At 38.0% G+C, this 7547-nt stretch overlaps 1 long non-coding RNA gene across 1 annotated transcript in view; it reads right to left on the bottom strand.

The window, feature by feature from the left end:
• Window positions 1–2615: 2615 nt before the first annotated feature.
• The window catches only part of LOC121424097, an 89104-nt gene continuing 84172 nt past the window's right edge, over window positions 2616–7547 (bottom strand). The window contains exon 4 of the long non-coding RNA XR_005971344.1: window positions 2616–6903. This is a non-coding gene — a long non-coding RNA (uncharacterized LOC121424097). The remainder of the gene's footprint in view (window positions 6904–7547) is intronic.

Raw genomic sequence — 7547 nt, 5'->3', positions numbered from 1 at the left:
TGGCGGAATGTATTCAACCGATACCTCAGTAACTATACACATAGAAGATACTGGAATGAGAATTATGCCACTTGAACACCTGAAGGAGGTGGACTCTGAACCTGTAACAATCTGCTTGGTCACCTCTTGGGAGAAAGATATGAAATATTTATATATTCTCTCTGGTCATGTGAGAAAATTCTTTCTACGGTTCTTCTCCTCGTCTGTTGACTTTTGCCAAGCCCAACGTAACGATGAAATGTAGGACATAAAAGGAAAGGGTTACTAAAAAATGCATAGGCCTACAGGTCGGCCTGCAGGTGGGGAAGAACGATTTGACTACTGAAGAACCCAATTCACACTGATGACCTTGACTAACACACCTTCTCCAGGCAATGTCCCTCGAACACCTGTCCGTCGATACATCACTATCCCATATCTCCTTTGATATCAAACTTTCATGTTCTACTACCTGAAATGAACTTAATAGATGATGGAAAAATATCCCAGGTAAATGCACACTAGTGTTCATAATTATGTGTAGTTCAGGATGATTTGTGGGGAAAATCCCTACTTGGTGAATCCTCTTTGTCTATTTCATGTCCACATCCTAATGGCAGTCACGACATTGCAAGACCAAGAATTATTAGTATGAACATCTCTTTTACATTCACTAAAAATCCCATATCATTTTTAACATCAGAGGGTTGTAATCCAAACAGGTTCATTCACATTACACACCTTGCACTACACAAAGACATCACTGAGACTTTCTAACCGTGAGAATATCCAGGTTTTTTTTTTTTTTGTAGCATCAAGATCCACAATCATCTCATCTCCTATCCCTCGGAGCGCAAATAGCACTCTCTTGATACAGTCTCAGCTTCCCCCGACCCGACATCTCTGTCTCCCTTCATGATCATCCCCGCTCACCACATACCTCAAGTTCCTTTTCCTTCAGAAAAAAAAATTGACTACCCTTCATTGCCATTCAAACTCCTTCCTTACCCCCATTATGCGGTCATTCCAATCCGCTTGCCTACACTATTCTCCACCCATTATCGCTAAGTACATGGGATCTTCCTCTAAAGCAGCGCTTCTCAACTTTTTTTTACTCGAGGACCACTTTGACTCTCAAATTTTTTTCGAGGCCCACCTACCAAAATTTTAAGAAAGCGATATGACTACTTGTCTAGTCTCAAAGATAGACAATGGTTATAATGAGCATATTAGTCAGTTAGCTAGTGCGTATAACTTTCAGTAGCCCGGCCTTTGAGCCCCTCCTCCAAACAAGTATACAACCATGACAACATAACAACTTAATAACAAGAATACTGAATACTTTCAACATTCGACACACATTGCTTATAGTTTTGCATCACTGCCAGCCATGATGAATCCAAATTTAATCTATTCAGGGTCACATTTTCTTACAGTTATATTTAGAGACTTTTCAATTTGTTTCCTCCCTCGCCCTTTTTAAATCGTTTAAAAAAGGTCCATTTTGATGAAAGTATGTTTTCGTGCAATACGAACACAAAGCCGTGAAGCAGGTTCGAAACAAACAGTTCAAGAACTAACTGCATTCGCAAAGGTCCGGTAAATGGGCGACAATTAACTAAATTCTACACAATATGCATACATGATGAGGTTCACATCAAATTTAGATCGAAACCATCATACTGTGTATGCATATTGCAACATGCATAAAGCATGCTTTAGCTTTGTTTGACCCACGTAGACCGATCAAACATACCGGTAACATATTCGGGCTGTCGGACAGGTCCAGGTCTGTGAAACATGCTAATATAGTTTTTCTCCCATTTTTTTTCTTCCTCTGGAGCTTCTCGCGGCCAACCATTTGAGAAGCGCTGCTCTAAAGGATGTCTTTAAGGTGGCTACTGATTCAAATCATTGCCAGGAAGGTGGTAAACTCTGATGGAACTTCTTGGAAGTGTCTTTCCCCTCATCACCCTCACCTGGTTCTCTTTAACGAGATAGGAAAACACAGGTATACACCATTTTTCTGACGGCATGAACAATCTCCAAAGTAATCACATAGCTGTTTTCTCCTTGAAATATAAATATGTATAAGGGTTTGATTGCCCTTGAATCCCAGTCAGTGACACTGAATTTCTAAGTCAAGAAATGTTAAACTTGGTGAGTTGCTTTCTACCATTATGCTATCAGATCAACGAGATGGATATAAATTAGCCTTCATCTCAAACTAAGAAGCTCATACATCAAACTGATACTTTGCTAGAGAAAGGTATAAATCTCTTTTTATTTCTCACATGGTTTAATATGTACATGAATGCTTCAGCCGCAAGAACTGTATTTCTATGTTTAGAATAACCCATCAGTCTTTCCAACAAATATGAATTTGAGAGAAAGAACACCTTCACACTGTAAAATATATATTACTTCAAAAATTGTTTTCAATGGTGAAGAACGTAAAATGTTGTTATATGATGCAAATGGATGTGAAAATACTTCCTAATTATCATGTGGAATCAGAAGGTAATTTCAAATCCCCTGATGCAATTTTCATATTCCCATATTTGAAATAAATCCAGATCGGCTGTGAATAGGGACCAACCGAATATTAGATTTAGATTTAAACCTTGTTGATTATAAATCTACAAGATTTGAATTTAAATTTTTTGAGATTTAAAAGTTAATCCTTAAGGTTTAAAATAAATTCAAAATTCAGCTGGTCACTATTCGCAGCTGATCTGAATTTGTTCTAAATCCATGGAATTTAGAGTGTAAAAGTAACTAACATATCACACCCATCCCACCCCCTCCACATCTCCCATTGAAAAAAGAGTCCTTGACACTTCCATTATTTCTTGGAGGAATATCTTTTACAACATATCAAACCATATTTATCATTCATTTCATAAGTAAGATGAGATGAATTCCCAAGTGTAAACATGTTAGTATGAAAGGGGAACCATTTTACCTTGTTCTATGGCCTTTACCTTGACTTTATGGGCCAATGAATTAGGTCTAGTTAGATGTTTTTGCAAGGCCTATCAACTCTCGTCTCTCTGCACTGGTTTCTACTTTCAGTTCTCAGCCTACGCACTCAGAGAGCACACCTGGTCAAACTTACAGATCATTACCAACCCTAATGACCCAACGCATAAGGGGATGTTAAAAGCCACATGTAAGCTTATATCCTGAGAACTGGCCGGTACACAGGTATCTGCTACCCATCATCAGGATGTGATTACTGCATATAAGAATAAAATATAACTCAAACAAGCGAATTCCCAGTACTGGGAAACCAGCAAAATGTTAATTTCCCAATTTAGTCATCAAAATCTTTCAATGGTGTTGCAAGAAGTCCCAATCTTTTGCAAGGGCACTTGCCCCTGACAACGGATATCTCTGCTTTTGTTTTGGATGTTACCATGGGCTCCACTCATAACACCAAGATGAAGCTATGAAGGGCATGATTATCTTAACCTAAGAAAGGGCCCCATCTGCGATATCCAAATGGATCAACGGCCCCGCTTGGAAAGGAGGGGGTGAACGAAACTTGGGACGAGATCGGATGGGTCGTGTTGACAGTTGGCGTCAGCTCGTGAGTTTGGTATTTGGGTGTGAGCACTCTCAAGTGATGCCTCTGCAAACACCAGAAGATATCTCTCGGTCAACTATCACTGGCTGCGTTCACACATTTTAGATTTAATCCTCAATCAGCAGCAAGTTAGAGACATGGCTAGTTATAGGTATACCATATAATGCTCAGTCCACATTTCCAAATGTAATCTAAATTCTGAGGTGAGAGGTTTAACAATCAACTGTCAGGTTTACGTTGACATGAGAAATTTAACTCCAGAATAATTTTTAAAATCATTTTTCCTTACAGTCAACTTTAACTTGCTGTGTTCATACATGTATATAGCATTTAGTTCTTGCTCACTGGGAATACAGCACTTGCAAATAACGGAAAACTCTCAATACATTATAAAAAGGTTCAGAAACAAACTGAACTACCAACATTCTACCAACTTCCTATAAAGAAATAGGAACATAGTAGCAAGCATATCAAATGGAATGAAATCAGAAGTGTCAAGGCAATCTATTCCATGGGAAAGCGATTACAAATAAAAGTGAACAACGAAACCCAAACTTGACCCAGGTGTACCAAACTAAGTGATACAACAAATGCTGACAGAGAAGAACAGCATTAGATAGAACAAAAAGAACGGGGTCGAAAAAAAGACAGAAAGGTATTAATTGAGCAGTGTCATCTCCAGCGTAATAGAGTCCCCTTCCCAGCTGGAGATGATCAGGGGGAGGATGAGAAAAATCTGTCGCATAATTTTGTCAAATTGAGTCACAATGAAACGCATCTCATGCCCATCTGTCTAGAATTGTAAGGTGATAGTCGGCATTGGTTAGCAGCGTCGGGCAAAATTACAACAGGATTAAATGGAAAATATAAAGGTGATCTGTCAATAGTAATGACCGACTCTTGATTTTATGAGCTGGATATTACTGGTGTGTGTTATTAAGTGAACAATTTAGAGTTTCTAATGAACAAGGACAAGCAAAGTCTTGACATCACCACCAAGACACATGATCGTAGTGAACCCAATCCACAGCCTATTGGAATTTAGTGATCTATGTACAATGTACAGGTAAATCACAGAATCCACTTTTAAACAGTCCAAACATGAAAAAAAAGGACTAGAGAGGGGAACAACTCTACATCTACAAGACATTTCTTGTATATTTACATTTCACCTTCCAACTAAATCTATGTAGAAATACAAACATTAACCAAAGAGGCAAAATAAAAATGTGTATTTCATGATACATGCACATTCAACATATACCTCATCGCAAGTTCAAATGGGTTTCAAGTCGTATCTAGGAGTACCTCCCTGTCTCAAGGCTAAGAAAATACACACACAATAAGAGCAAATACGGCAGGGATCTGAAAGAAAAATATTCTACCTAGTGCCCAGTTATCAAAGTTAGTCCTCCCTTATTATTCTTACACACCTGGAGAAGGGCGAAGAAGACACAGAAATTGTCAAGAGTGCTAATTTGTTTATTTAAAAATTTGGAATAAAAATGTTATGAAAGTGAGTGTTTTGGGCTAGAATCAACATCGGGAGTGGATCGAGAGGTCACCGGGGTTGGGTTTGATGTGAAACAAGGAGGTAAAGTTTTCCCAGCATTCCATGTTTTGAGATGAAAAGAATGAAAATCTGCTTCTAAAGTTGATATTTATTGAATTGTCACATTTTAAAGGTCTGTGGGAAGTGGAGAGATGTCATAGCAAGGTAGAGAAGGTAAAGTGATAGATAATTGCAGTGTGCATGTTATTGATAAACTTGGAAATGGATCATAGAGAGAGAGAGCAATTGTCCATGTAGATATCTTCAGGTACTTGGTGTGTAGGTCTTCGTATTGAGATCAGACATTGGACGAGTAGGCCTACTTCTCACTGGATGAAAAATGAATATTGACCAGTGACAATCTATGCAAGTGAAGGAACATTCAATACCATAGGGTAAAACTGACATCGATATTAAATCAGGATTTCGATGAGTTGACCATCAGGTGTGCATCATCATGAAAATAGTGATCATCTTCATGTCAATCTTCATCATTATCGCAATCATTGTCAGTTTCATCATCATCACTGTTGTCATCGTCATCATCGTACCTGTTGATGCCATTATCATCACCACCATGATCATTCGCATCATCATGATCCGTACCATAACACCATCATGATCATCATCAAAAGTTTCTGGATCATCACTGTTGTCAATGACATCAGAGTGATCACATATCCAAGAGGTTTTGAATCGTTTCAAAACACTTTCTTGAAAATTTTCAGGCAAAGTTCAGTTTGTGCTCACTTCAACTCCAGTTCTTACACCAGAACTTTGTCAACACACAGTTCTTCTTGCACAGGAGCCAGGCAGGAGACGCACAACGAAGGTAACAAACGATGAGAAATATTGAGGGTAACATGGAACGGGCCATTGATTGACAGCCCCTGGTATAGTCTGAAGGCGCTAAAAGGTGTGAAAGGACAAATTGTCCTTCTACTAAATGTGTGAAGTCAAGCTCATAATTGTTTGACAGCCTGCCTCTGAAGAACAAAATTCAGAATCTTCAAAATGTTGAGGTGCGGTGCTTCATTGATTGAAGGTGTGGGAGAGTGTTTGTGGTCCACGGTAGAAGAAGAACCGTGTGTTGAACGATGGTGAAATGAAAATACAACGTTCTTGAAAAAAAAGTTTCGCTCCTAAATGGCCCCAAGCATCAGAATCTGTGACTCAGAGATTTAAGTGTATAAGAATTGAAGTGTTTAATTCATTTTCCCCCAAGCTAATGTTTCCCAAAATAACTGCCACATATGTTATCAAATAAGGATATGATCCATACTTATGTGAATATGCTATGGATATATATGTAGTGACTACATTTTAGAACATAACCATTCATCTTTCAATATTCTCAATCAAACCTAGACAATAAGAGGTATGTTACATACAAATCAACACAAAACACACCATACACTCAGAAGATCTGCTAGTAGTTGAAAATTTGATTTTGTAGAATCCTAAACCCTCATTAAAAAGTCTGATTTCTAATAAACCCACAAGTATAAACCCTGTATTGTAATAAATAATACACATTTTCTTTTGGATGAACCATTAATGAAAATTTGATTTGATACGAGTTTTGTGAAACTGACCCATGTTGATTAAATATACGATTAATGTAAGGGATGGTTGTCAACTTACATGCAGCTGACTGTCCAATGGTGAGTATGACAACCAATGCTAGCAGCACCACTGCAACACAATCTACCCTCCACTGCTCCATGATTCAAATGATTGTATCAGTTCATTGCCGTGTGAATGCACCTTTTTCTTGTGATCACTGAAAAGAAAAAAAAAGATACAATAGTCATTCATTGGGCCTCCTCATTATTCTACTATCGTTAATTTATAGAGTGGAATACATCCTGATATGCAATATAGACAGTTAGACACTACAAGATGTCAATGCATATACAGCATATTTGTGATTGAAACACACAAAAAACTCAGAAAACACATGGATATAAACATGAATGTGATAATGTGAATGACCCCTGGTATATTATGGAGAAGATGATTCCAGTATGAATTTATCATGTTGCAAAAGGGAGTCTAAATTATCAATTTTTTTAGAAATCTAATGAGAGACAAGAAAATTGACATACTGAATACATCAAAACACATCCAATAAAGAGTACACATAATTTTCGCATACATGTATATAGGCATCTATTTTAAAATAAAAATATCAACAAAATTCAAAGAGGAGAAAAGCGAACTGAATCACTGTGACCCGCAGGTCTCTCTTCCCTGATATATAACTGGTTGGGGAAGTGCAGGTGGACCACTACACCAGGGTTTCCCCCTACTCTTAACATGCAAAGGTTCTCCTCTACAAGGGGCCTCCATTTAATGTCCTATCCAAGGGACGGAGTGTTTTCCACTGTAACATAGCCTGCATCTATGAAACATGGGAGAGACGTT

Source organism: Lytechinus variegatus, chromosome 11 (genome assembly GCF_018143015.1).
Source record: "Lytechinus variegatus isolate NC3 chromosome 11, Lvar_3.0, whole genome shotgun sequence".
NCBI classification, from domain to species: Eukaryota; Metazoa; Echinodermata; class Echinoidea; order Temnopleuroida; family Toxopneustidae; genus Lytechinus; species Lytechinus variegatus.
This window is presented reverse-complemented; position numbering and strand designations above follow the sequence as displayed.